The sequence below is a fragment of the Perca fluviatilis genome, chromosome 3, assembly GCF_010015445.1.
Source record: "Perca fluviatilis chromosome 3, GENO_Pfluv_1.0, whole genome shotgun sequence".
Classification (NCBI taxonomy): Eukaryota; Metazoa; Chordata; class Actinopteri; order Perciformes; family Percidae; genus Perca; species Perca fluviatilis.
The window spans coordinates 39,681,131-39,688,909 of NC_053114.1; positions in this window are offsets into that span (position 1 = coordinate 39,681,131).

Consider the following 7,779-nt stretch of genomic DNA (forward strand, 5'->3'; position numbering starts at 1 on the left):
GATGGCGCCATTGTTCAATCCACAATCTGAAGGACCACTGTCAGATGGGTTCATATCAGTGTTTTCAATGCACAGTTTTTTTTTGTTGGATTGTTTCTATACAAATGTGATCATGCACATGTTAATTTAGTTATTATCATTGTTTAACAATTGACGTCCAACTAGCTTGAGATAGATAGTCACAGTGAACACTGAATCTGATTTTATTGTCCTTAAAGATATGTTAATGTTGCATAAGGATGCAGATTTTGTGATTGATTGTTGATAAATCAAAACATGTTTCTGTAGTTTTCTCTTTATAAAGTCTTCTGAGACTTGCTCTTGATAAAAAGTGTACTTCATGTTTAATTACAGTAAACACTGATGCCAAAAAATAAATATTTCATCTGCCAAGTGGTCATTTTCGTTGTTTTTTTTACATTTTAATGGGATAAAAGTCAGATTTTGACATTTACAAAACATGTCCCTGTTGATCTGTGCCACTCTGATTATTCCCCTAGATTGTTAGTTGTAATTTGATTTTCAACTAAAATACATGAAATACATGCAGCTTAGAGAGCAGCTTGAGTGCATTGTGCCAAGCAGAAGTAATTGAGCTGTTAGGACAAAGTCATAACAGTAAAGAGGACTAAGGGTCAAGATTACTATCGTTTGCATGAGACGTGAGAGTAGAAGCAAAATGAACATGAATGACAGTATGTGTAAGAGAAAAAGAGGAGTGTACATTGTCATCAACATGTCTTTCATCTTTGCTATGAGTCCATATATTTCAGCGAGCAGACCCTGGGGTCATTAAAACGGAGTGATTAAGGAAGCGGGACCGCCCAATGAAAACATGTAGAGGATGTGTGTTTTACAGCTGATAGAGCAGCAGAGGGGAGCTGTATGAGTGGACTTTGCTCCGATTAAAGCCTTTGTGGAATCTATTAATGCTTTCTCCTTGCTAACTCCAATTTGGGTTTATTTGTGCTGTTTTTGGCAAGTTGTGAATAACATGGCCTTTTGAAACTCTATCAGACCATTACTGAACACATTTGTTGACAAAGTTTTTCTTAGTTTCTGAACAGCTGACATTTTGGAGATGCATGTTATGACATCTTTGATATATATTAACACTGACAGATTTCTGCAGTTGTGAAAAGATCACCACATACTTTCTACATGTAAATATCTTAAAGCAAATCAATTAGATATTTTCCTTTGATTCAGTTTCAATCAAAAATGTAAGTTTCAGCTGCCTGATTAGCTCACCTGGTAGAGAGGGTGCCCATGTATAGAGGTTTACTCCTTGACGCAGTGGCCGTGGGTTCAACACCCACCTGCAGCCCTTTGCTGCATGTCATCCCTTCTCTCTCCCCTTTTAAGTCTAAGCTGTCATATCCAAATAAAGGCCTAAAATGCCCCCCCCCCCAAAAAATCAAAGTTTCAGTTTCAATGTCTGAATGCAGAAATGGAGACTATTGTTTTTAAAAGTTCAGTTTAGCAATGATTTAACATTAAAAACGTTAACATTTCCACACTTGTGTGAGGAAACAAAAAGAGAAATAAACTGAAAACACAGCACAAATGAGACTGATGAGAGCTGTGAGACTAAACGTTACAGGAATTGTGCGGTTACTTGAGAACACATCTCATCCTGAACCTGACACCAAACTGTTTTATCATAATGAGAACAAATAACCATAAATACGCTGAGCAAGCTGCTGTGTTCACACTGCGTTTTGCTCAGACTCTCCAGAGATTCTTGCAGATATGAAAGTGAGAAGACCCCAGCCGGTGGAAGTTAATTATAGTAATAAAGTGTGTGGTGGCCGGTGGGACAAAAACATTGCATCTCTGTCTGCTTTATAAAACAAAGGAGGAATACGGCTTAGTGTGAGCCATTGTTGTGGGAGAGGATGATGAGGATGAAGATTGAACGTCAGGGAATCTTCATCTGAACCAGAACTTTGCTGTTCAGTTTCCTTGGGAAGAGTCAAAGATTTTCCATTTCACAATAGGCACTAAAACAGCTCTTGGTTGTGACTTAAATTAAGAGAACTAGAGAAAGGTAAGAGAAATAAATTGGTTCACCAAATAAAACAGATTGTATAATTTCATGAATGACTAACTCCTGGGATGCATTGAACAGAATAGAGTGATGATTAGTGTCATCATCATCCACTGAGAGGAAGCCTGGTTGTACTGAGGGAGTCGGTACACATTTGACTCTTTCTCTGCCACAAATCTACATCACTTTCCTCAGACTCAAAGGCTGAAAATCAAGTAACTTAACTCACAATTAGGACACAATTACAATCATTACATTCATCGATGTTCCCTCCAAGATAATCAGACTAATATGGCATAACCAGATTGAGTCTGCCTCAATAATAATAACAACTTCATTTGTAGAGCACCTTTCATACTTAAAATGCAGCTCAAAGTGCTTTACAGTATGGCATTAAAACAAAACACAATAGAGATTGTTGATAAAAATACAATAAAAGATCCAATAAAAAAGTAGTAAACATGGTAGTAGAAAAAGATAAAAACAAAGTAATACCTCCCTGAACAAGTAGGTCTTCAGCTGATTTCAAAAAGTGTCAACAGAGCTTGCATTTATCTAATGAAGCACTAGCTGGGCAGAGTGTTCCACAGTCAGCAGCAGACGCAGTAGGTACTGTAGTCTGCTCCTTCTTTCTTCTCCCCCCGCGCTGTCACTCCCCCCTTTGGGAGTTCAACGGCTGGGTCATGGTCTGCATTTGAACCCGAGAGGACCGGCGGTATTCAGGGTGAAAGGTCAGCCCCGAACCCTGCTGGCTGTAAGAACTAGGGTCACAAACTAAACCCCTGCTTGACCTCTGTAGCACCCTGCATGGTAACACTGACAGAGGGCTGGTGGGAGTGTTTGGAATGAGTCTATTTTAAAAGACAGTTACAGACACATGCAGAAGTAAATCAGTGTGAATATGGGCAGTTATGTCTGTCTGGTGCAGAATATTTACAAGGCTAGAGTCGATAAATGAAGCCAGAATGTCAAAGGCACTTGAGAGTGACACTGGGCCAAAGACATTTAGGGTGTCGGTCAGAGTTCACGGTGCACGAGAGCTTCGTTTTGATGTTTTGCTCTCCGAGTTCAGGGACGGAGTCAAGCAGCGGCGTTACACGATGGGTACGATGGGATGTGATAGGTCAGGGAGCGACGTTTAATACAGGTTCCGGGCCACATTTACAACACAGATTGTTTCATACCGAAGTAATTGAATCACTGTAACCCGCCACCACACCCCCATATTAAATCTGATACATACCGTGTAGGTGGAGATTAAAGGTGGAGACTGCGATTCTGGAGAAAGATTGTTGATATCTAAAGTCAACACCCAAACAAATACAACTCTCCCATCAGTGCTAAATCACAACGTTACAGACTGTCCTCCCCTTGAAATACACCCACATAAGTCGTTTTGTTCAAGCATCAATTATGACTCATATTATAGTGGCCCTCTAGTGGCCGTAGTAATTATGATGGGAGCAAAGCAGGAAGTAAAGGCTCTTATATACTAGACGCAGCCCAGCTGGCGCGTGCAAATGTGACGTCATGAAATCACCGTGACTATTTATACCCGCGCTGGTGGTCGCGACACTAGTTGCAGTCTTCTCCTGAACAGCGGTGGCGCTAATGAGCAAAGGCTACCGACGTTGCTCTTTCTACGAACTAGAAGAAGAAGAAAAAGATAAACAACGGCAGAACTGGCAGTAGCATTGCCGTCAGTGCTTCGATTTGATTCGATGACCTACTTCGTCGGATCAAGCCTTTCATTCACCATAAAAGAACTCATCTTAACCTTAAGTTTACCAGAGAGACCTGCAGTCACTCTGAGAGTCCTGGCATCCGGTTGTCGGCGAACTCCTCCATACTTCCTAAAAAGAGCTGTGCGCAACCTCTGCTAGCGCAATATAAATCGGCACCTTGGATGCATCTAGTATATAAGAGCCTTAAGATAACGAAGTATAAGAGCGCTAAGTTCCGCTTAAGGAGGGATGGGTCAAACAAACACAGGACTTTCACCCAGGACACCGGTGTTCACGTCCCGTTTGAAAATAAAAGTAAACGAGAGAGGTACGGAGAGAACTACGTTACGTTCTGCATCGTGTGCGTAACTGGAAATGAAGTAGCCTAACGTAACAGATGATTTGAACTAGGGCTGCTCCCTCTTAGTCGATTGGTCGACTAATCGGTCGTTTTGGTCTCAGTCAACTTAGATTTCTTTAGTCGATTAGTCATGTTTTATGCTTTTTTCATGCTGAATGACATATTTCCAAGAAACGTACAAGCACATCTCTGGTAAACACAAGAATTAAGCGTTGACATTTTGTCGATTAAATCAACTAATCGATACAATTGAATGAGTGTTAGTCGACTAAGAATTTCTTCAATCGAACACAGCCCTAATTTGAACCCAAACCACGACCTTTTTCTAAATCAAGTAGTTTTGTTGCCTAAACGTAATCAAACTGTGGTCGTTTCACAACGTTAACGACATGTTTAAAATCGCCTCGTTACATTCTGTGGTTTAAATATGAGGACCGGAAACACTCCTATGGGTCGTATTACAGGGTAGGAATAAACGACCTATATCATCGTATGGTTTGAAGGACTTGTTGGAACGTTAGCATGAGCTAGATTTAGCGTCCCTTTTGCTCCCACTGCCTTTCTCTTTACACATCCATGGCCTTTCCCCATTAACTGAATTTAACAAAACGTGTATTGGATTAGAATCGCAGACTCCGCCTTTTGTATGATCCAATAAATGAAACAAAAGTGCATGATGATATCCAGTTTAACAAATTTTGATCCTCACTTCGTATCTTCAAACTACAGTAAGCTAAATATAAGGGTGGAGGCTGTGCATCATGAGAACGCATGCAATGACTGACATATATTGTTCTGTTATTGTGACGTATTTTAATTTGTAGACATGTTTTGCGTTTAAATTTCACTGGGTGAGACCAAAGACCATTTTCCTGGCTTGGTTGGACAATGACGTTTTTTTTCCCCCTCACTGTGTAAAATACTGTTAAAAAGTCCAAAGTTCATTCTTGACGTTAGAAACACTACAAGGTCAATTTTGATTATATCACATGGTCTTCATTGGCATATGGAGTTTGATCACTTGCCATGGAATTGTAGATGGTCAAATTTCCTATTTTTCTTGTCCACATGGACTGAGCAAACTCCATCTGCTGATGAAGCTCATGTGATATAATCAGAACAGCTGCAAAATAGACCCGGTGGTTTGTTGTTTTCTCAACAAATTACTATAATTAGCTGCTTTCCAAAAAACTATTTGCATTCTAAACGATATTTGGTGCCATGGTATTGGTAACCATGCCATTGGTAGCCATGCCATCTGTGAGACTAATGAAGTTATTTTTAAACTCTTTTCGTCAGCTTGTCTCTCTGGCTGTAGGATATTTCAAACGTCTGAAATTTTCAGAAAATTTTACATGCAGATCGACTTCCTGCCAACAAAGCAACTGATTTTAATTTTAGCCCTGGTTTAGCCCTGCTGTGATTATGAAAGTAACATGATAGAGCCTTGATTGCAACTCCTAAGAGGACGTCTGCAGGTTTAAGCATCCAATTTCTAAATTTTTATCTAAAAATTAAAGATGAATGAGGTGTGTGGGTGTAGCCGGAAGTTGGTGGAGGTTGGTGCTCTTCAAGGTTTTTTTTGTTTTTGTGATATATATTCTACCACTCTAAATAAAAAAAAAATTTGTTGCTGTCAGAAACAAATCTTGTATTTTCAAACTTTTCAAACTGACTTTTCGGGAACTGATCTGCTTTGTAAACAGGAAGTCATCCACACTGAAAGGATTTCACACACTCGCCTGGGAGCTTAGAAACTCTTCTCTGCCTCCCTATTTGAACGTCTCACCTCTGTGATTACATTTTTGATTTAGGAAGTGAAATCAATAAGCGATAATGGCTTTGACCTGTGTCACCTCATCATGTCCTGCATTAAAAAGAGAAAGCGGCCCCATTATTTTGTATAGTGTCTTTGTGTGTTAGGTTCGATTTGCGTGAGAGTGTGTTTGCTTGTGGCTGTGAAAGTGGGCTACTGAGGGGAGGTTTTCTGGCTTCAGCTTGCCAGTGGACAGCCTCTCTGTTGCAGTGCCAGGGCCGGACGAAGAGGAGGGAGGGTAGGGGGGAGGGAGTGAAGGGAGGGAGGGAGGGAGGGGAAGGGATGCTGGTCTAGGGGAGGGGTGAGTTGGCGAAAGACGGACATCAAAACAACAAAGGGCAGCAGGGGTGATAATCCCACCTAATGCCCCCTGTCTACCCCATGTCTGCAGTGGCTCTCTGGTGAGTGGCAGATTGAGTGCACTCATGCAAAAGGTTACTTGGGTGATCAAGCGCTCTTCTCAGGGGTGGGGGCAGTACAGCCTGTCTTCAGCGGCCGCTCTGGGCCCTCGTTTCGCTCAGAGCAGCAGCGGCGGCGTTTTTCTGCCGCTGATTCAGCAGAGATCGGCCCGCCTTGTCGTCCGTGGTCATGCATTATGTAACAGGGCCGGTGCTGTCTGGACAGAAAAGCGCTCGCAGACCAGGACGCTCTCAGACACAACACTGGGGTCAGTCAGGGATGAAGCTGTGGTCCAGTTTCCAGAAATATTGATCCTGTAGCTTCAAGCTTTCTCTGTCTCCATGCACTTCTCCGATTACCTCCAGGCATCCTACTCTCACATAAATGCTACATGTGAAAATAATCTCTAACCCTAATGTTCTTTTTTGGGGTCCAGGAGCCCAAGGCCCTCTTTAAAAGCTCAATGCACGTACTTTGTCACTGGGGTGATTGCAAATAGGAATAGGACCCAAATGCGCATTCTGGGGCATCTGATCTTGGACTTCACCAGGGTTGGAGCAGATATGGCAGGCTAAGTGAAAGCCGGTAAAAAGATAATTAACGTCTCTGCTTTTAAAAATATATATAAAGAGCCTGTATTAAGCCCAGAGGGCATGAACCCACTCAGAAAAAGTAATGATTTCCATTTCCGCCTTCAACATGAAGTTGTTGTCATATTGCTGCCACTTCTGCATAACTGCTTTAATAAAAAGACCTTTTTGGGGATATGTAAATTCTCTGCAGCACAGTTGACTGTGATCCGGCGTACGAGGTGAGCTTAACTCAGGGTTTTAAACACCTCCTGTGAGATAAAGGATCTTTTAGCTGAGGGATCTGAGCGAAGGGTTGGCAACAGTCTTCACTGGATGGCATTCAAGTTGTGTATAATCTGCTCGTGTGAACTCCGTCGTCGCGGCCATCTGCTCACAGCCACAAATGCAGCGCACCACTGCAGTTCAGTGAATTACTTATACTTTTTCACATCAAAAGCATGTTATTTCATGGAATACAAGTGGATGTTCTCTGTCTATGTGGGATTCCCTCGCCCACACAAACATGGAAGACATTTCTTTTTGGCAACTAAAGGAGAACTGGGCAAACACCTTTCATTTTACCAAAACACTGAGATTGCAATGCAGAGAGATAACACAAGCTTTTATGAATAAGAGCCTTCATCTTTCTTCTGTTAATCACAGTTGTATTGACATGACATGGTAAACGTGTTTGATGTCATTTAGAACGAGACACTGTTGTTCCTGTCAGGTTAAGGTGAAACTGTAAAGCAATATACAGGTTTACTGTTTTAATTTACCTTTATAACATGTCATGAGTGTTTCTTTGAATGTACAGTATATATGAAAACAAATTGATCGGTTTTGTCATATGAACC